Source organism: Pinus tabuliformis, chromosome 7, assembly GCF_031772625.1.
Source record: "Pinus tabuliformis cultivar Carrire ecotype Pingquan chromosome 7, CPIR1, whole genome shotgun sequence".
NCBI classification, from domain to species: Eukaryota; Viridiplantae; Streptophyta; class Pinopsida; order Pinales; family Pinaceae; genus Pinus; species Pinus tabuliformis.
In genome coordinates, this window is record NC_142293.1 from 1,562,607,283 (window position 1) to 1,562,631,025 (window position 23,743).

The following is a 23,743-nucleotide window of genomic DNA, read 5'->3' on the forward strand; positions in this document are numbered from 1 at the left end:
TCCCGTAGATCTCCCACTAAACAGGGTCTACCACAAGCCCGAGCAAAACCCCTCAGCAGCAAAGGCACCCTCTTGAAGCCAAAGCAACTATGATACCAAATCAAGAGAATATTCTTTTTACTCCATTTTAGAGAATATCCTTTTGATGTTAAATGCAAGTTGTCGCTTGCTATTAAACTACCTATTTCACATTGAAAATGCATGTACAAAGTTTTTTTTATTTTTTTTTAAGGTTATACGGGTTTTGAGATCATTGAACAGTAGAATTTGAGGTTTGAATATTTTGGTCCAAGGTCAACTAAGTTGTCAAATTATTGGAGGATTGCATTCGTCCTAGGCCACACCAACCCTTAGAATAGTTAGATTTTTGCCCACGGAATTTTGAACTAGTGACCTTTTCACTATGAAATACCTTAACAGAACACTCTATCATCATCTACTCTACCATCATCATCTACTCTACTCTATGCTCAGTGGACTGAAAATCCATGTAAAAGTTAAATGAAACTTATAAATTTATTTAATTAAAATTTTAAAAATATACTGTAATAAACAACAACAAATTATAAATATTAGCTTGGGAAGGAATGAAGCAAAGACTGTAGATACGATGATTAGGAGGATTGGACTTGGTCTGAGCCACACCAACCTTTATGATAGTTAGATTTTTGCCCACAGAATTTTGAACCAATAAACTTTTCACTATGAAATACCTTATCAGAACACTCTTTCATCATCTACTTTACTCTATGCCTAGTAAATTGAAAATCCGTGTAAAAGCAAATGAAAATTATAAATTTATTTAATTAAAATTTTCAAAAAATATTTTAATTAGAAAGTCAGTTTTAGTTATGTAATGTATTGGAAAATTATAAATGATTTTGTGATTTAAACTTTTAAGTGCTATGACTTAAATAAATATTATAGAGATTAAAAATAATATTGTAATTTGAATTTTTATATGTTAGGGTTGGAATAAACAGTGGTCTTTATTTTCAAATTAATAAAAAAAATATTAATAAAATATTTGTTCCTTCATTTAGTAAAAAATGCCACAAGACAATATTGTTTCAATTAATAAAATTAAATATCAATAAAATGTTTGCTCCTGCATTTAGTAAAAATTATCACAAGACAATATTGTTTCAAAAATATTGGTTGAAGTAAATGTTGCCTCGAGGCAGGACCTAACTACTAACCTAACAGAGGACAATATTGTTTCATTTAATAAAAATTACCAGAAGACAATATTGTTTCAATTAATAAAATTAAATATCAATAAAATGTTTGTTCCTACATTTAGTAAAAATTATCACAAGACTATATTGATTCGATTAATAAAAAATTTGTTCCTGCATTTAGTAAAAATTCTCACAAGACTATTGTTTCAAAAATATTGGTTGCAGTAAATGTTGCCTCCACGCAGGATCGAACTACGGACCTTCAGTTTACAAGACTGACGCTCTACCACTGAGCTATAGAGGCTCGCACAGAAATTTAATCTCGTGTCCATTATCCATTCCTTCGATGGTCTACGCAAATTCAAGGAATATTCAACTCCATTCTAACGAAATATTCGTTTTTAAGTAAAACGCAACCTGTTGTCATTTGCTTCTTATTCTCTACTAAACTACCTATTCAACTCACATTGATAATCTTATTCCAATCATTTTTTTAAGTGAGAATGATCTATTCCAATTATTTTTTTTGTTAGGTGAGAATAATCTATTTCAATTATTTTTTAGGTAAGAATAATTTTTGAATTCAAGTTTCTTTAATCTAAAATGAATTATGAAAAGGTTTTTGGTAAAAAATATATAGGAGAAATTTTTGGTCAACGCTTTTCAAATGAACAAGTGTGGTTCATCAGCAGACCAGATGAAGAGGCAAACTATGGCAAAGTTTTAAATAGAGAGCAACGTAGAGACCATAATTTCAAGTAACGCCTATTTTTGAACAATAATATTTAAATGATAATATTAGTTTATTAAAAACAAATATTATTAAGTAACAGCTATGACTAGAATAATCTATTCCAATTTTTTTTTAACTTTTTGTTAAGTTAGAATAATTATTTTTTGTTAAGTGAGAATAATCTATTACAATATTCCTTTATTTATTTTTTTTAAATGTTGATCTTGTGTATATTCAATATATGAAGTAAATTTAATTATTAATTTTATTATTTCATACTTTATTAAATAAATAAATTTGTAATCAATACAAATTTTAATCATACTATTTATATATGAAAATTTGGTTGGAGTAATTCGGGTGGAGGTTTTAGGAATTTATGATTAAGAGTTGAGATTCCACGAAGGCGGAGAGCCTACTCCTTGAATCTTATTACAAGAGGCTAAAAAGAAGTCAAAGATGTACCCCTAGGATTTGAAACTGAATGAAGAGGATAACATCTCATTGTACCAATCACTCCATCATCCCACCAAAAAACTTATCTCAATATATATTTATCATCAAACTATATAGAACAATAAAAATGAAGTAAGAATTCTTGATGGAGGAGGATGGAGCTACTCTCACTTGTAGCTAGGATTTGGAGCTCGAGGGCATTTACAATGGTGAAAGGTGGGTGTCAGTCGGCATAGCGTAATTTTTCCATTTCTCAAAGTCCTTGTTGTCAGAGTGATCGATCAGAGAATGACAAGGGAGGGCATATTTGAGGGTATGGAGGAGCTAGCGGATTTTTCGCTTGACTTGGATGACATTGTTGCATTCTAGGCTGACAAGCCACCTCAGCATCATGCACCCTTTGTGAACCAACCAATTCAAGAACCATTTTTAGAAACTAATGCAGAGAGGCTTAGGTGGCTTCATGGTGGAACGGTGATTTCCAATGCATACCCACAAATCCTGAGCTCTGAACAAGGTAGGGTTTCTTTATCACTTTCCACTGTTTTGGTTCCTTTTTGTTTGAGGCCTTTACCCAAGGGGGGTTTTCTACGTTGAATTTGATCAGTTCCCACGATGAAGGTTTCTTTGGGGCTTTTTTTGGCTTACTCCCAACCTATATTTATGGGCAACTAGTGGATCCCCATATCAGACTAGGGTTTTTGCAATTGAGGGTGGTCGTCAAAACATTGGTGTTGTTTTGTCCCCCTCCAAACCTAGGCTTGGAGAATAATCATTTTCTATCGCAAGGCTTGGAAGGAATCAATAGTATTCTCCAACATACAATATAACCCTTTGAGGTTGTTCAAGGGGTGGTTGATGTTCCTACAGGCAGACAAGTTGCTCAAGCTGAAATTCTAGAAGGGAACCCTATTAACGCAGGTGTTCCACCTAGTGGAAATAAGGTCAAGAAGAAAAAGAGCACGTAGTTGGGAACAAATGAATAAATATGGTTTTCGGGGAAGATGTAAAAATGGGCGTAGCAATGGAGGTATCAGAGACAATGGTGGTTAGGCATGTTAGAGGTAGTCTCTTCTCAATCGAATTTCTCAAAGAATGGTATGAAAAGGAATGAAAGGACGAACTAGTGGAGTCTGTGCAAATCAAAACCCTGACATGGGGCTGGTTTATTCTCAAGTTCGAGATGATAGAGGCAACAGGTAAGCTCTTATCCAAGCCACGAATCATAGACTCTATGTTGACCCTTCTGAAGAAATTAACCCCTTTGTTTGATGCCAAGAGAGAAAACCTGGGTAGAACCCCTCTACGGATCTGGATGCTAGGAATGCCTCTTTAATACTGGTTTGAGGAAGTTTTCAAAATAAATGGGGATCGCCTGGGTGTATATGTAAATGCTTACTGATCATTCAAAGTAACATGGAGGATGGCCATTGCTAGAATTTTGGTTAATATTGAAACCAGAGAAGGTCTATACTCATATAAATCTGACCTTCAGAGGGATTACCCACAAATAGACATTGGATTATGAGGGTATTCCATATAGATGTTGTCTTTGCCTTAAAGTGGTACATATATTCGAGGAATGCCCTTTCATGTATAAATGAAAGAGGAATGTGAACACAGGCAACAGAGAAGGTCAATGTGAGGAGGAAGGGTCAGCTTCAAAGGAACATAATCAATCAAGACGTTCTGCAAGTATTATCGGGTATGAAGTTTCTATAGAGACGATGGTGGAGGATAGAGAATGAGTAGCTCTTCAGTAGCTTCCACAGGAACCTAGAAAAGAGACATCTTTTGGGTCTCCGCAACGGAAGCAGCGGATCCAGGTAACTATTGTATTCCACATTCTATTTCCTCTTTAGTTCTCTTTATTTCTTGTTTAGCTATGGAAGATGGTTGTCAGTCAATACATGATTCCCTTCCCAGTAAACTCAGTTCCATTAATTGTACCATCTGCTCGGTCCCCCTATCCATCCCCCTGTTTGTCACGTGGCTACGTCGATCCCCTTCATCTATTCATTCAGGTTATTTTCTATGATCTTTGACCAACCGGATGTCCTCTTGTATAGGTGGTTTGGCGATTGCATTTCTTGTTAATCATATCAATAAGGGTAGGGGTTGAAAATATTTCTTATCGAAATCCCAACAAATAGTTAATCATGAGGTGGTTGTTGGTCATCACACAACTATCATTGGGGCATTTAGAGCAACGCAATCCCCTTCCCATGTTTCCTCATGATCTATCTATATTTAAACCACCAAACTTTGGCCAGTGCCTCTAAAAACTAGCATTGAAGAGGTTGGTTAAATTGTCTAATATTGACATCCTTTTCCTGCAAGAAACCCTAGGTCCTTGTTATTCCATCACCACGGTTATGAATAGCCATCTATTGGGATGCCATTTTGTGGCCTCAAACGTGCATAGAATATCCAGTGGACTAGCACTGGGGGTTAAGCTAAAATCCATAAAGATTTTATCATCATGGGGTCTAAAATTGGTCATGGAGGAAAATATATTCTCATCTGAGCTGGGGATGGGCTTGAAGGTAGTAAATATTTATTTTCCTCATCAAGACAGACTAGATTTTTTGGACTATCTCCTCGCTCGATCTTTTATGAAAGAAACAAATTTAGTGTTGGGCAGTGACTTATATTTTTCTATTGGGATGTCAAATATTTCCCCTCTCAAACTACTTCAATAACAAGCTACAGGAGAGTTTCCTTTGTGATGTTGATATAGTCAAGAATAATCCTACATGGAGGAATAAGAGGATGAGGGACACCAAAATTTCCAGAAGAAGAGATCATTTTCTGATAACATCTCCTCCAACCGAGCAAATCCCTCTCTTTCTCCAATGGATTGTGAAGGATGGTGGGTTGGATCACCATCCAATCTTTTTGGAATTAAAAGGAGATCAAAGTAAGTCGGGCATCCCTTTCAAATTCATTTATTCTTGGTTGAAAGAGGACTCATTTCACAACTTGGTAGCAGAGAACGGGTCTCATTATAATCTTGAAGTCGATGGCATGGAAACAATAAAAATTGCTAAAAACTTCAAAAGGATAAAATGAAAAGGCATATCTTGGTCCTCAGATAAAAAGAAAGGGATGAAGCGTAGCCTAAAGCTATAGAAGAGGAAATGGAAAGTATGGAAGATCTAGGAAGAGGGGGATATATTTCTAATGAATCTAAACAAAGATTGATCCTGGCTGGAATCCTCAAAAAAAAAAAAAAAAAAAAACTAGCAGACAAGGAGGAAATGTGGCGTCTCAAGAGCAGAATGCTCTGGCTCAAAAGTGGGGATGAAAACACCAAGTTTTTTCAATAGTATGCAAATGGCAGAAAATTCAAAAATATTATTTGGGAGCTGGAAAACTCTACAGTTAGCAGAGGCACCTCTTTTAGAGAGTTGGTCAAGCTAGGGATAAATCACTTCATAACACTTTTTGAAGCTCCCCTGGGACTTATTTAGTAGAAATTATTGTGTTGGCTAGGGTTTTCCCTATTTTGGAAGGAGAGAATGAGTCACTGGTGGAACCCATATCATAAAGATATCTTCACAAATCCCTACACAGCTTCCAAAGGGGAAAAATCCCCGAACAATATGGTTGGTCGATCAAATTTTTTATAGATCTATATGAGATTCTTGGTCGAGATCTTTTGAAAGTAGTTGAAGAATCAAGAGTTAGTGGTAAAATACATGACCCTTTCAATGCCACTTGCATTGCTTTAATTCTGAAATCTGACACCACTGCCAATTTAGATGGATTCTAGCCTATATCTCTATGCAATGTTATATATAATATTATTGCCAAAATCACTGCAAATAGGAGCATGTCAAAGGAACAATTTTCTTTTCTAGAGGGTCGTCAAATCCACGAGGCTATCGGGGTGGCGCAAGAAGGACTTCATAGCCTAAAAACCCGCAAGCTAAAGGACTGGCAATAAAGTTGGATCTTTCAAAATCATACGATAGGGTTAGTTCAATCTATCTTCAGATGATATTGACTCACATTGGTTTCGAAGTTCCCTTTATCAATTGGGTGATGAGTTGCATTTCCTTTGTTTCATTTGGTGTGCTTATAAATGGAGTAGGGACATCTTTCTTTCATGCACAATGGGGTCTGCAACAAGGCAACCCCCTATCCGCTTTACTTTTCTTGCTCGTGGTTAAGAGGTTGTTCAGATCATTAGCTTATGCAAAAAGAAGGGAAGCTTAAGAGGTAATGATATTGTTTATTTCTATCACATCACTCATTTATTATTTGTAGATGATGGCTTGTTATTTTGTAACACGTCTCAACATGATGTGGCAACCATAAGGGAGGTTCTCCCTTTATTTGAAGTATGTATAGGAATGTAAGTTAACCAGATGAAGTCATCCATATCTTTCAATCGTTTATCTAGGGAGGATTCAAGGATCATCCAACGTATATTTCATTTCCAATTCATTCCCCTTAATTAAGGACTTAAATACTTGGGGTTTTATCTCAAGCTAAATGATTACCGAAAGACTTACTGACAATAGCTTCTGGAAAAAATTGAAAATAGGCTAAAATCTTGGAGTTTTAGATGTCTTCCGCGGGCAGGAAGATTGATACTCACCAAATCAATCCTCGAAGTGATCTTGGTATTAGGGTCTTCTCTCACTTGGATCCATAAAGGAACCCTTTCTCTAGTCCAGAAAATTTGTTGTCGATATCTATAGGTTGTTCAAAAGGATGGCAGATTATTTGCTTGGGTAAAATGGGACAAAATTGCTCTTCCAAAGGAGTGGGGCAGATGGGGATTGAATAATATTCACTTATTTATTTGCAAGGTCCCTTGCAACAAAGGTGGGATGGCACATGATTTCCAACAACAAATTATGGATAAAAGTTATGTATCACAAGTACATCAGGCCCTGGACCATTGTTTGATGGATTCGTACTCCAGGCCACATCAGATCAAATGTATTAGTAATTTGGAAGGCAATTCTCCACTATTTTTAGGTAATTGAAAAAGGCCTTGTATGGAAAGTTGGAAATGGTACACAGGTATGCATAGGATAATATCCTTGGGTGGGGCATGGCCCAAATTATCACCGACCACTCGAACTAATTTAATTTTTTATAGGCAAATGGTCATCATACTTTGGCACAGATCGCAGATGAGACAAACACAACCATGTGGGGTCAGAGATGGTTGTCTCCACAACAATTTCATATTCTAGATGAATGGTCAGACCTTTGGTGTGGGTTTACTGCTAGTCTGAATGCGGCTCATTTTCATATCAGGGATAGGGAGGACACCCACACTAGGATGTTTTGCCCAACATTCAGCTTAGGATAAGTATCCCACAACCGTGGTTATTATTTTGCCTTTATTAACTTTTATTACATGGAATTTTCACCAAGGTTATTATAGATTTATCCCTCCGTGGGGGAACATTGTCCTATGTGTTCAATGACACCTATAACGAACAAGACTGTTGAAAGCAAAACATACTGCCCATGGAACTTTATAACTTAGTTTGATGCAATATTTATAATGATTATCCTGCTGAAAAGAAAACCAACATGACAACATAAAAACATGAAAATCATAATGGCATGACACCCATACCACTTATTGGAGATTTATAACACAACTCGTTGTGGTATTTACATCCATATACATATTTACATATAACAAAACATCACACTAAAACATATACCAAAAACATTCGCTCAACCAGCGAATAGAGAAGGATACATAGCCTGCATTTGATCCGCCATCTCCCATGTAGCTTCATTGGGCCCAAAGTGCTTCCACTGCACCTCAACCTGCTCGATTGCTCGGTTCCTAAGAATGAGAATCTTTCTATGCAATATACACTAAGGTTACGGCTGGAATTATCCATCTAGCTCCACCTACAATACAGACCAGTCAATCACATGATCAACATATTTAACATACTTCTTAAGCAATGACACATGGAAAACATCATAGACTTTCATTGTTGGAGGTAGTGCAATTCGATGGGCTACTGGTCCAATCCTTTCAAGAATATTGAAAGGTCTACAAAACTGAGGTGCCAACTTGGCACACGATCCAATCCGCAAGGAGCTCTTCCTGGGATTTATGCGCAAGTACACATGTTCCCTAACCTAAAACTCCTTAAACAACTTGTTTCGATCTGCATAATTTTTTTGTATGTCATGTGATGCCTTTATATTCTTCTTAATTACCTGCATTTCATGTTCCATATCTACCAGTATATATGGTCCAATCAACACCCTGTTCACTAGATCACTCCAACTGATGGGAGTGTTACAACTCCGCCCATATAGTGCCTCAAGCAGACTTATCCTTAGTGACTCATGGTAACCATTATTATAAAAAAATTCAACCAGTGGAATATACTCTTCCCATTTTCACTGCTAATGCATCACATATATCCTCAACATATCCTCCAACATCCTATTGACCCTCTCTATATATCCATCTATATGGGGATGATAAGTTGTATTGAAGGCCAACTCTGTCCCCAATCCTGCAAACATCTCCTTCCAAAACTTTGAAGTGAACTTAGCATCCCTGTCTGATACAATATTCTTCGGAACACCATGCAATTTGACCGCACCTATGATGAAGACCTGTGCATAAACTCCATGTACCTATCATCCTCTTGACCTGCCTTTAAGATCTGATCTTATAAGTCTGTCCCATAATAACTCGTAGTTGTTATATGATTCACATGTATCTGCCTGCTAAGAGCATATGAAACCCTGTGTTCTTTACGTTTAATGTACCTTATCTCAAATTTGAACTCATTGATCATGGCCAACCATCTAGCTTGCCTAGAATTCAAGTTTAGTTGATCAAACAAGTATCTCAACCCGTTGTGATCACTCATTAATACAAACCTCCTACCAAGAAGATAGTGTCTCCACGTCTTCAACGCATTGATGATCGCTGCCAGCTCAAGATCATCTGTCGGACAATTCTGCTCATTCTCATTTAGTTTTCGTGACTCATAGCATACTACATGTCCTTCCTGCATAAGGACTCAACCAAGTCCTCTCTTGGAAGCATCTGTGCACACCACAAATTCTTTGTCTGGATTTGCAATATTTAACACTGGAGCATTTGTCAACAACTACTTCAACTGCTCAAAACTTGTTGCACATTCCTCTATCCATTCAAATTTCTTACCTTGCCTCTGCAATGACGTAATATGATATGAAATGTGAGAGAAGTTCATGATGAACCTCCTATAGTAACTTGCTAACCCCATGAATGATATTACCTCATCCACATTTCTAGGATTTTCCCACTCCATGATAGCTCTTATCTTCTCTGGATCCACTGTTATGCCTTCCTTGGAAATAACATGTCCCAAGTAATGTACCTTTTTCTAAAAGAAACTACATTTGCTAAGCTTGGCATACAATTGATGCTCTCTCAGTAATCTCAACATTGTTGTTAAGTGCTCGGCATGCTCTTCCTCATTTTTAAAATATATCAAGATGTCATTAATGAATACAATAACAAACTTGTCTAGATAAGGATGCAACACACTCTTCACCAAGCACATGAAAGTAGTTGGAGCATTAGTCAAACCAAATGGAACTACAACAAACTCATAATGCCCATACCTAGTCTAGAAATCAGTCTTGTATATGTCCTCTGCCTTGATGCGTACCTGATGATATCCTGATCTCAAATTAGTCTTCGAGAACACTATTGCTCCCTTAAACTGATCAAGCAAGTCATCAATCCTCAGCAACAAATACATGTTCTTGATGGTCACCTTGTTCAACTTCCTGTAATCACTGCATAGCCTAAGAGTACCATCCTTCTTCTTCACAAACAATACCAATGCACCCCAAGGTGATACACTTGGCCTAATGTATCCCTTGTCAAGCATTTCCTTCAACTGCAAATTTAATTCTACTAACTCTAGAGTGCTCATCCTATATGGTTCCTTCGATGTTGGTGTTACCCTTGGTACCAACTTGATGCAAAATTCCACTTCTCTGTGAGGCAAAAACTCTGAAATCTCTGCTAGAAACACATCCTGAAATTGATGCAAGATCCAGTACTTGATCAATACCACTGCATCCTCAACATCCTTACCTTTATCGTTAGAAATGTACACTGCAAATAACAGACGCCCTTTTCTGCAACTGTACTTTTCTTGCATAGTTGTAACCATTCTCACTAATGTTGCCTTCTTCTTACCCTGTAAGACTCTATTCTTCATTGTCATCCAAGCACTCAATGGATTTGGGATAACAATCTACCTTGGTCCTATGAAGATATAGATAGTCCATACCCAATAACATACTATATGATCCCAACGGAAATAAATTCAAATGTGCTAAGGTAGGCATACCATTCACTCGAACGCACAAGCTCTTACCCAGTGATACACTCTCTTCTTTGTACTTGTAGCCAACTTCACTAACCAGGATTTTGCATGTACTTCTTTATTCAAACCACACTTATCCATCAGGTCAGGACTAACATAACTATAATTAGATTGAGGTTCAATCAAAATGGAAACAACTTGATCACAAAGATTACTATCTATCTCGATGACAGTTGTGTGATGCTCAGCCTGCTTGTTATCCAACGTTGCATAAATTCATGGAATTCTCTACATAATATCCTCAATTGTCTATGCCTCCTATTCACTATAAATATGAGGCCTACCACCTTGATTCTACAGACAATCCCTCTTAGGATGTTCCTTACCACATGTCCAACACTTCAACTGTCATGTACCATCACCTCTATTGTGTTGTTGCGACCCATGTCCTTGTATAGCTAAGTTGAACTTTTTGTATGGTGCAACATTCTCTTTCTCTTCTACATTCTGAGACCTTGTTATTTTCGGTTGCCATTTAGCTTTAGCTTTGTCTTTCCCTTTTCAACCTTGCTGAGATTCATTCTTACGCTTTGATTGCTCATAAAAGTGTTTCAATTTCCTAATAACTTCCTCAAGTGATCGAGGCTCATCATACTTAATCCAATCTCTAAATGCTAATGGAAATCCACTGACAAATCTTTGAACTTTAGCTTTCTCATCTTTAAGATACGGTACATAGCTCAATAACTCTAGGAACTTGGTCGTATACTCCTCATCTATCATTGATCCCATATTTATCTCACAGAAATCCTTAGCCTTACTATCATTGTACCTCTATGACAAGTACTTCTTCCTGAAAAGTTTCTTGAATTCATGCTAACTCAAGTCTTCTATCTTGATGTCTCTAACCCGCTTCACATCTTCCCACCAAATTTTTGTTTTCCCTTTGAGGCTGAAGATAACTATTTTGGCCTTTACATTCTTTGTGTACTCATGCATTTCAAATAATTTGTTCATCCCAAGTATCCAAGCCTATGCATCCTTCGACTTCTTCAAATATCTATCAAATGTAGGTGGTTTAGCTTTCATAAACTCATATGGAAAGTATCCTTTGTCACTCCTCTTATAAGGGTGATAACAATGACGATCATAGTGCCTGTCAAAACCATAACTAGAATAGTACATGTTTCCATCACATCTCGTATCTGAAGTATCCAAGAGCTTGCCATCTCTAACTGTGTCATCCCTTTCTGACCTGTGCCAACCATGAGACTTACTGTCATATGCCCCATTAGTCTTATCCTCGTGTCCATGGTTGATCCGAAGTGGCCCTAGTATCTGCAATTCTAACAAACTCTGAAGGATTACTGCATTGACTTATGCTTGTTTCTCTTGTGCCTGCATGATTATGTCATTGTCTTCTTTACAACTTCTTAATTCTTCCTTCAAGCTTCTCAATGTGTCTGCTAAGTCATAAGAGTGCCCAACACCATGTTGCTCATCTAACCCATAGGGAGAGTCTCGTGAATTGTATTCTACCATCTTGCTAGTCATCTTTGATCTCTTTCCTGCAAATCATACCATGTCATCTAAACCAAAACATAAACATAATCAACATACCTCATTATAGTTTGGGGAGGATATCTCATCTATAAGATCAACCAGATTAGCACAACACATGCATAATTATAATCATAACAACATATAGATATCATCATAACCATAGTCCAATCATCAATGAGGGACCATATCAACCACACATCATGACCTCATGCATGAAAATTACAACCATATCAATGTATGCATAACAATATATAAGCACAAACATGCATAACCAATGAATAACTGACATACACTCATGACGACCACCTCCAAGAACACACCATCCACTTTCACATGGTGACACAAATGCAACCATGACCAACACCATGCATACACAACAAATGCATAGACCACAAGCATAAGGAACATATATGCAACCGACATGAATGCATGACCAACACACCGCCCATCCAGTCCAAGGGTGAACCATGCTCTGATACCACTCTGTAACACCCTCCTCCCACATTTACCCAAGTTAACCAGTCCGTTAGGGTAAACATGTGACAAGAGGCTACTAGGATCTGATTCAACTCCCCATGTATAGTTAAGGAAGTGGAACTGACAAAACACAACCAATCTTACCTTCTAAACATGTTACAGAACCTTCAGGAGCCAGCCAACACTTCCAAGTGACTGACCCCTGAGGTAACTTGACAATTTACTCACCTGCAGCCTCATTTTCTCCCCTGACATGGGCGTGAATGCGATTGGGACCCTCCAGTTGCTCCCACAACAAGGGCATGCCAGCGATTGGGATGTTTTCAACTAGTTCTGAGCCAGCAACCCTGAATTTTGTGCCACATTTTCAGGCCCAGGACTGAGGCCACTATCGGTAACTTCATGAAACATCAGAAATGAGAAGTAACATTGAAACAATGATACTAATGAAAATACTTGAACAAGGACTTGACTGGACCCGTCAAACATGTCACAAATATGCATTCTACAAGTCATAACAACATATCTGAGCATAGGGGTCTCATACTTATATGAGAATCTCTAAGAAGCATTGATGCCTTATCACATTAGCTACATTATCATATACTAGATCATATATTCATTGTTCATTCATTTACAAATCAAAGCATGATGTGAGCCATACATCATCACTGTCATAAAACATACTCATCACCATCATTTAAACAACGGAAATAACAAGGATACAATAGTCATAAAATCCACATATAAACCAATACATTTATACATGAATTACCAAGGAAAAGAGACTCTTATTAATGAATGCATAAGCCAACCAGGTATGGGACTTCCATAAACGACCCAACCATAGATTGGCTAAACCAAATATTTATTTTAGCTAATCACCCCCATGTCATATTCCTTGCACAAATCATCCAGGGCTTCCTAAGGCTAAACCACCTAACACTCATCACTAGAACTAGGATTTACCATAATCCTCATCAAATCACTAGGCCCTAAACAAGCATGGATGCTACCGATTTCTCCACCTACACTGTGAGGAATTTTCTTGTCTCCTAGTCTCTAGGCTTTACTGCAATCCCCACCGGAGCACTAGACCCTAATTGAGACTCCACCCTCCATGCTTTACCATATATCTTGCCATTCACCAGCCAAGGATTCCTAGGCCTGATCGAGGGTACCCACCTCTAGTTTTTACCATATATCCTGCCATTCACTGGTCGAGGATTCCTAGGCCCACCGAGGTAACACAAAAACCAACTTTACCATAACCCGCAGTCCAGTTTAGGGGTTACTAAGCCAAGGATTTTGTTGGCCAGATAAATCATTCTTGCAAACAAGGCTAATCTCCCTAGTATCAACAGATATCTAGCAACAAGCAGGACAAACAAATCTACCTTTCTCTAAACATATTGCGACTCATTAATAAAATCTACAGAGGTGTTTTAGACCCTACCTTAAGTCCAACGCTAGTTTGTGGCAGCCATGCTTCAACCATCCGAAAGAATTTCCTTTTAAGAACCTTCAATCACAAACAAGCACACATCAAATAACACCTGCATAGCTAATATAATAAATCGTGTTCATTATGATGATCAAGGAGTTCATAAAATAAACCATAAAACATAGCTTATTGAGAAAAATAAACTTGATTGTATTAACTTTGAAAATAGAAGATCTTTACAACCTTTGGTGCCTTGATGTTGTACAAGCTCTTCCCAGGGTCCGAAACAAGAATCTCCTCTACTTTGACAAGCCTCACACTCTTCCAAATGAGATCAAAGAGGTATGTAATCTTTCCTCACAAAAGCTCAAATAGGAAGACTAAGTTCCACCAGCATTTCACCTCAAAAATATTCAGCTTTCAACCTCCTCAGTAACCAGCCCAATGCTTCATTTTATAGTGCAAAGGAAGGAGGTTACAGGTCCACCTATGAAGGGGTAGAGTCCTCCTTCAAAGGGATAAGCTCCTCACATCAAGGGGTTAGCTCCTTAAAGTATGGGATGCATGAACCTTAAAGGAGCGAACTTGCCACCGCAAGATTCCTTTTAGAAGCTTCCAGAAATGACTCAAAGTGAGTTTTTAAGAATGTTCTTGCGCCTTTTTGACTTTTACAAGGGTCCGCACCCATTACACACAGACAGAGCGGTTAGGTGCGCAGGGAACATGACCTTTAGGTGTGGGACCGCAGGTAATGCTAAGAGAAAGTGTGGAACCAGAGTTTTATAGAATTTTGAGGGCTTTATCTTATTTTCAAGGCTTGATATGAAGAACTGAGGCTTAAGACTTGGAAAGGAGGAAAGTATGAGTGGTGATAGACTCACACAGATTGCAGAATGTCATGGTGACAATTTTTAGTGCAACAGATTTCCCCCTAAAGTGCAAAGTCTGTAATAGATGAAAATGAAGTCTTTTATGTATGAAGAGTGAAGTACTTTATCATTTCAAGGATCATCCTGTGGACACCCCAGTCAGAACCTGTAAAAACATTCAATGCAAAATATATATATATATGTGAACATATCATCGCTGAGGTCGGAATTCCCATACTCAGATCAAAACTAACTATAAACTGACTAACTAACTAAACTGCTCTGATACAGGAATGATTTTGTAATACATCACGAGTATAGACATATGTAGACACAGTATGGGCGCATCCATCTGTTTATGAATAGTCCATTGTATAATGAATAACAAAATTCCTCGTAGTCTGGATGGTGGAAACTAAATCCAAGGTCTTGATTTCTACTTCCTGAATTAGTACGATTCTATCCATGTGAATGAATGTGTCGAAGTCGAACATGGTAGAAACCACTTGATTACCAGTCAATGATGTGAATTGTTAACAAGTGTGAGAGAAACCACCAGTAATGTCAATGGCTCTCAAAGTACTCAGTACAATCCATGAAATGTGAATAAATGAGTTGATGTCGAACATGTCACATAATCCTTTGATCGAAGGTCAATGATGAAACCTATCGTCGAAGGCGAGAAACCTACCATTAGGGCATGCAGATTCCAAGGTACTGATGATTTCTAGATCATCTTTCTAGATAATGAGCTGAAGTCGATAGAAAGTGATCCGTCATAGGCAAGCCCACAACACGAAATCATAGATCAAGTTTTGAAGAAATATAGTAGCAAGGACTGACTCAGGGACGGTCAAAATGGATGACAGATATTTTGCAGATGAATGGTTTATTTAAACTGACCTCTTGAACACATAACGACACTGCAGATGGTTTGGTGACAATTGACCCAAAGCTAATACCCAGAAACCGGCTGAAGACTTTCAATATGGTTTGATTAACTGTTAAGCAAAGGATTTCCCAACCCAGGTGAACAAAAGGTGTCGTGTTCAAGAGTGGTTAACTGCTTTTCTAAAACACAAAGTATAACAAACAAGTTCATTTTTCTCTCTTTTCCCCCACCATTTATGGCAAGTACCTCTTTATTTTTGACAAGCTTGAGGAGGATAACATTTGCTTGGTTATAAGCTCATCCTTCGAATGAGTCCAACTTAGTTTAAAATTCAAACCCTAAGAAGGAGTGGTTTGTTCCTGTTTAAAATTGAACAGGTCCTTTACTGTTAAATTTTAATGAGTCCAGTATAGGAGAAACTCGGTGTTTTTCAATTTTAGGGAGTCAGAAGAAAAACTTAAGGAAACTCCATGGGTGTCCTTTTTTGTAAATTTGTGTCTCCCAAGCCCGAAAAAGTATAAAATAATACTTGAGAGAACCGCTTGACCATTACGATCAAGGAGTACTTTTCATAATTAGTGGCTCCGATCTAAAAAAGTAAAAAAGCGATCAAAAACACATCATTTTATAACCAATATCGAACTTGAAATGACAAAAGTCCAGCGATCTTTTCATGTTTATACGGTTAGAAAAGAGTTGTAAGTGGATCGTCTTTTTAATTCCGTTTTAATGAGTTTAAAAGGGAAAAACTCGGTAATCTTTTCATATTTTACGAGTCAGAAAAGAGCTTAAAGAGGACTCGTCCTATAGGAATGAGTGGTATAAAGGGTAGCAATTGGTTCCGGCAATGGAGGAACTACTCAAAACATGTAATGGTTAAGAGTTTGGCTAACAAAACCACTCATAGATGCGGTCCCTCAGGAAGGGTAAACAACCAAGTGAAAGCACATGATCAGCCAAAGAAATGGTGGCGATGGAATGAAAACAACCAAGGCTCATCTAACTGAATTTAGCGGATAAAGACGGCAATCACAAGATGTAAAGGTATAGGTTCATTTTTATACAAGCTTGAACCATAGAGAATTCTGCTTGGATTCGGTTTCATGTTTACACAAGCTTGAAATGAAAAACTATGCTTGTTATAAGTTCGCATGCCCCCAGCATAATGACGCAAAGTGATGTACATGCCCCCCAAGCTTCATTGCATTCAACCAAGTGGATGGAATGAAGGTTCACTTTTGAGGGAGTTGTTTCATTTTTTAATGAGGTTGACACAGGAAAAGAACTATCCTCAAAAACCCTTGTTTCATTTTTTAAACGAGCTTGACACAAGACAAGGAACTATGCTCTAAAATCCTTGATTCATTTTTTAACGAGCTTGACACAAGACAAGGAACTATGCTCGAAAACCTTGTTTCATTTTTTAACGAGCTTGATACAAGACAAGGAACTATGCTCAAGACATCCGGTTTCATTTTTTAACGAGGTTGACACGGGAACAAACTATCCTCGCGATAGGTCAGGAATCAGAAAACAACTGTACCGCCTGATATGCAATTTCAAAGGGATTCAAAGGCATCGCGCCATCAAATGAATCCACCTCGGAATCGGAAGGTACGATCCAAGGATCATCAAAAGCAATAGTGTTCGATGAAATCATATGAATAGTTGCAATAGAAGGTGATACGTTAGGAGGAGGGAAGGAAAAAGTTCCTAGTAAACCAGAATCTTTAATCAAACCTACCCCAACATCCTTGTAAGGGATAGTTGTTTTACCGACATGCTGAACACTATCATAGAGGCTAGCTCGGATGAGAAATAATTGAGTTGGTCTATCGTAACGATCTTTTCGTTATGAGGAAACTTAACAAGCCGAAAGACCGATGAAACAATAGCAGTCATAGCATAAGACCAACTGCGACCCAGGAGAAGGTTGTAATCTAGAGGGGCATCAACCACTTCCACATCTAGATTTACAGTTTTGCCTTCGACCCCTATAGGTAAATCTTCCAAAATACCAAAAGGATGGAACCCTCGACCATCAAAAGCCTTTAGAATCGTCCGGGACTGATTGAGTGTCGGAGAACCAAGCGATTTACAACATTGGATCGACATAATACACGTAGAAGCCCCTTCATCAATCACAGTCCGAAAGCAAGGTCTATTTTTTACTAACACTGGAATCTGGAAAGCCATTTGATGAGGGAAACGAGGTGTACTATTCTCTAAGTCGAAGATTATTAGGTTCGAATCTTGAATATCAACAGCTCCTATAGCAGACAATAGTAATTTACGTTGTGTTGGGCATGATTGCAGCACTTCCAAAGCCGACATTGGTGAAGGGGCAACAACTAAGTCTTCAACAATGTTATACTTCTGAGCAGCTCTCACATGTGGATTGAAAGTTGATTTCCGAAATATACCTTTAGCAGGCGGTTTGGTTACTAAGTATGGGTTCGCTTTCTCGATCTGTAATGGAGCAGACCCAAGAGGAGGTGTTGTTGATGGGTTTGAATTAGAAGATTCTGCTTCTTGACCGTCAACAGGATTGTTACTACCATAATACTGCAATCGCGTCGCAATCCTGACATGAGACATCATCATAATGGGTTCTTCCAAGGTATTCGAGTAAGAAGCAACCGCTTTACTATCTTGAGTAGGAGAAGGATTCTTCAAGACAACAGGCGTTTGAGAACCTTTAATGAATTTCGAAAACTCTGCTCAATAGGGGCATTCTTTAGTAAAATGATCCTCGTCGTAGATGAAACAAGGATAGCGAGGTTTTTGTTTTTCGTCAATAGATTCATTTTTATTTGTTTTATCTTTTGAATTTTGATTGTTTTTATTCTTCAATTGTCGTTGGTCGTTCCTTCCTGGGGCATGAAGCGGGGAATAGCCATAGTCAGTAGGTAAAGGCAAGATACATTGTAATAGAACCATTCATTCAAAAGGCATAAGTTTAGTTGCAAATGCGTAGATAAGATGCATAGGTGAAAAGAATTGCACCAAAGTTTGATTTTGCGAGTCAATTCAAAAGATAGGAGTTCCGAGGCGTATTTATGAGTCTATATGATGGAGTCTTCTTATAATTGCTAGTAGAGTAATCCGTTCCCTAAGTGTTAAGCCGTAATTAATAAATTCTCTTTACTACCGGATTTGGCCGTAGATGAATCTACGACATGGACGTCGGCAGAAACTTCAGCGGAAGAATCTCCTTTCGGGGAATCAGGTAAAGTTATTGTAGGAGAATAATTCTTTGAAGATTTCTTCTTGCTTTTAATACTAACTGAACCAATCATACTATCAACGGCATGAGACCCTGAAAGAGTTGTAGTTTTCGAAAGATTAGGGATTTTTTCGTGTAAAGTACCTGACTGCGTATAAACGAGGTCAAGGTACTGAGCCTGAGCAATGACTTGCTCTTCAGTGACAACTCTTGCCTTAGCTACATCTTCAGTGATTTTAGGTAACAATGATTTAACGAACCATTCTGCTAAAATTTGATCCGGAATGAAAACTTTCACTAAACGCCTTCTACGTCGCCATTCATGAATATGATCAGAAATATATGTGGACGTGGATTGTTTTAGTGAAGTTAACTATTCCGTGTTATTGTCGTATCTGACAGGCAACTGAAAATGAGTTAAGAAAGAAGTGGCTAACTGACTGAAATTATAAAAAGAGCCTCGTGGTAACTCAATGTACCATTTGGCAGCAAGACCAATCAGAGTTCGTTGAAAAAGACGTAAGCGAATTGAATCATCAATAATGGAATTAGATGCACACCAGAGGTGATAAGTCATAACATGATTTGACAGATCCTCACCTGACTTACCCTCGAATTTCGGGATATCACTGGGCAACTTATTAGGCATTGGTGGCCAATACAGAAGATAGTAAATCGGATCGTTCGTAAGGCGCGACAAATCAGGTAAATCCAAAGTTGCAATAAATGGTAACTGACGGTTAGGTTCACGAAAACCTTGTGTAATGAGACCAGTTCCAGGAGGAGGATATCCAGGATAACCTGGAATCATATTTGCATCAGGAATGTTATAACCTCCCAGGAAACCAGGATTAACCGGACCAAACTGGGTTTGTTGAGGTTGTTGATAAGTATAGCCAGGGTACGGTTGATATTGATAAACTGGATTTTGTACAATAGGAACAGATTGATATTGTCCCTGGTACAGTTGACTCGTGGAAATTGTACTTGGACCAGCTTGTCCTGCGGGCATCTGGACCAAAGTCTGAACTTTAGGTCCTGACTGGGGTACAGAGACTTGAGGAGTTGACACTAATGCAGGGATAGTAGAAACCGGAGCTACAGATACTCCAGAAACAGGTGTGGTAGATTGAACAGAAAATGCAGCAGTTGTAGCAGTAGTTCGAGGCGGAGTCTGAGGTGAGCTAGGCCCAGGCGACTGAACTAAACCAGGTGCAGAGGTTTGAACCATAGGTTGGACAGGTTGCTGGATTGGACCAGAAACCAAAGGTTGTCCAGCTTGATAAGGTAACTGCACATTAGCTTGCAAAGTCTGTTGAGTTTGAGAGGGATCCCACACCATATTCTTTTCGGGACCCATAAAAGGTTGTACGTAAGGAGGACCATAACCTGGTTGAACGTAGGGTTGATAATTAGGAGGTACATTTCCAGCTCCTTGTAAAAATGACTAACTCGAAAGCGGTTGGAAACCTTGAGTTGGGTACTGACCTTGACGTTGATAACCCTGAGGCACGTACTGAATCTGGGGTTGATAAGCATCCTGAGGAATATGGGGTTGACCTTGGGGTATGTACTGTCCTGAAGGTTGAAAACCTTGAGGTAGCCCTCCAAGCGGAAACTGACTACCTTGGGGTTTCCCCCTAGGTGATAACTGACTACCTTGAGGTTGCCCCCCAAGCGGTAACTGACTACCTTGCCCCCCAGGCAGTAACTGACTACCTTGAGGTTGAGGATTTGGAATACTACCCGACATCATAAAGATATGTTCTACGTTCAACATTTTAGTTCCATTATTGCCAGGATAACTGATGTTCAGTCGGTCGAGGAGTTGCTCCTGAAAAAGTACCAGAAAGTGACTAGTACCCCAAAGGAACTGTAGGACCGCCATATAAAAATGTTTCCGGTGATTGGGAAAACATAGATGATTGTCTTGACATGATTGATCAAGGATAATAATCTCTGATAATCACACGCAAACAAAGAAAATTTCAATAAAAGCACCTAAAGTCTCTAAAGAAACAAACAAGTGAATCACACACCTAAAAATCTAAGAGTTCAAACCACACACAAACAGTAACTTTCCGTACCAAAAACACTAGTTGGTGATGAAATCCAACATCGTAGAATTTAATACCGAAAGGGCAGTTGGAACAGTTACCCCGACAACCTGCTTAATGAAACAGACTAGCACAAGTTTCTTCACAAAACCATCTCGAGTGAAGAGAACCCCCCAGAGAGTCAAAGTGAGTCTAGTCGATGTCTGCTCCAGGTACAGTGAGACTCATCCTTCACCGTCACCTTAGGAAATAATCTTAAGTATATGGACACTAAGGTTACCAACAGCAACAAATACAACTCGGGGAACAGTCTACGATCCGATCTACGCGCAAGGGCAGAGTAACAAAGCTCAATCCCCTTGAAGGCTCCTCGACATGATCAATCCGAGGTTTACCAACAAGTGACCCCAGGCTCCTCGACAATGGTTAATCCGAGGTTTACCATTTTTAATACGCGCAATCTTCTATCTTTCCCAATGAGACAAACTTGATTATCTCAAAGGTTCGGACATGATCTTGTGATTGACTTCTTTAAGAGAAGCTTCCCAGATTATATCAATTACAATTGGATTTATTTCCTACCGCAAGATATAGCTACTTGTTTGTTTTCACTATCTTGGAGAGTTAATTACTCCCTACTCCAAGATACTAACCTAAGCTATATTGGTGATAAGAGCCCTAGAAATAAAAAGATTGCTAGATCAATTTTAATTAAGCGTTACTTTTATGGGTTGTTTCTTAAGTCAATAGGTATGGAAATGAAACTTTGATGGTGTGAAGACTCGATTCCAAAAAACACTAAAAAATGCACCTAAAATGATAAACAATTTGTTTTCTTTCAATGAATTCCTAGCTAAAAGAAAGAGTTTGAAAATGCAATCTTGGATAAACAAATCTTTCTTTCAACATGCAAATGAAAAGAAAATCCTTTTGTCTTTTTCAATAAGAACTCAAAACGAGACTACTAATTAAAGCTCAAAAAAAATCCCTTTTCTTTTTTCAAAAGTCAAAACTACAAAAATAATTTTCTTTCAAAAGAGGGTCTACAAGTTCTAGAAAACACTCAAAACTACAAAAACTAATTTTGAGATCTAAAACTTGAAAAAAAACTAATTGTATGAAAGCTTCAATTATTTTTGAGGACGTTTTACTTAGTTATTCAGTAAACTAAGGATTAATTCATTCAGAATAACAAATCAATCAAAAACATCCAGCTGTGTTTTCTTTTATAAAAATTAAATTCAAAACTTATAAGGAAGTTCGTTCAAAGCTTTGCAAAGAGAAAACAAAATCTATTTCTCACCAATGACAGATTTCACAAACAGGTCAGACTCATCAAGAAGACAAAAAGACACCAGGGTAATCTAAGGTTTCTTAGGCTTTTAATCTTTGAATCACTACATAGACCAAGTGAAGACCAATCCAGGCATGCAAAACTTCTAGAAAATCATCTAAAACAAAAATACCAATGGAACTTACTTGCAAGAGATTTTTGACAGAACACATGTAGATCTAGGTAGATACTAAAAGCTGTAAATAACACTTAAACTTAACTGGAAGAAAAAATTTTAAGTTTTTCAAAAATTTTGATAGGGTCCGTAGGCTTCCAGAAGAAACAGGCACGGTACCACTTTGTGTACTAAAGGAAAAGTGTGGAGATGCCCGCACTGTCTATAAAGAGAAAGTGTGGTCCCTTGAAAACTTCGAAAAAACAAAAAATAATCCAGATCCTAAAACTACCAAATGCCACACAGATCAAGCAAAAACCAGAAACAAGAACAAGTTTCTCAAGTCAAAGACAAAGGAAAACCAAAAAACCAAATTCAGGTCCCCAGGGGAATCGCCAATTTGTTGGCTGGATAAATCGTTCTTGCGGACAAGGTCGGTCTCCCTAGTATCAACAGATATCTAGCAACAAGCAGGACAAGCAAATCTACCTTTCTCTAAACATATTGCGATTCATTAATAAAAACTAAAGAGGTGTTTTAGACCCTACCTTAAGTCCAACGCTAGTTTGTGGCAGCCATGCTTCAACCATCCGAAAGAGTTTCCTTTTAAGAACCTGCAATCACAAACAAGCACACATCAAATAACACCTGCATAGCTAATATAATAAATCATGTTCATTATGATGATCAAGGAGTTCATAAAATAAACCATAAAACACAGCTTATTGAGAAAAATAAACTTGATTGTATTAACTTTGAAAATAGAAGAACTTTACAACCTTTGGTGCCTTGATGTTGTACAAGCTCTTCCCAGGGTCCGAAACAGGAATCTCCTCTACTTTGACAAGCTTCACACTCTTCCAAATGAGATCAAAGAGGTATGTAACCTTTCCTTATAAAATCTCAATTAGGAAGACTAAGTTCCAGTAGCATTTCACCTCAAAAATATTCAGATTTCAACCTCCTCAGTAACCAGCCCAATGCTTCATTTTATAGTGCAAAGGAAGGAGGTTACAAGTCCACCTATGCTCTGCTATGTTCTTCAGCAGTTGATGGGTAAA

At 38.0% G+C, this 23,743-nt stretch overlaps 1 non-coding gene across 1 annotated transcript; it reads right to left on the reverse strand.

Moving 5' to 3' along the window:
• Positions 1-1,413: 1,413 nt before the first annotated feature.
• TRNAT-UGU (transfer RNA threonine (anticodon UGU)) lies at positions 1,414-1,485 on the reverse strand. Its single transcript has one exon. It is a non-coding gene; the product is annotated as a tRNA-Thr (tRNA).
• Positions 1,486-23,743: the final 22,258 nt, after the last annotated feature.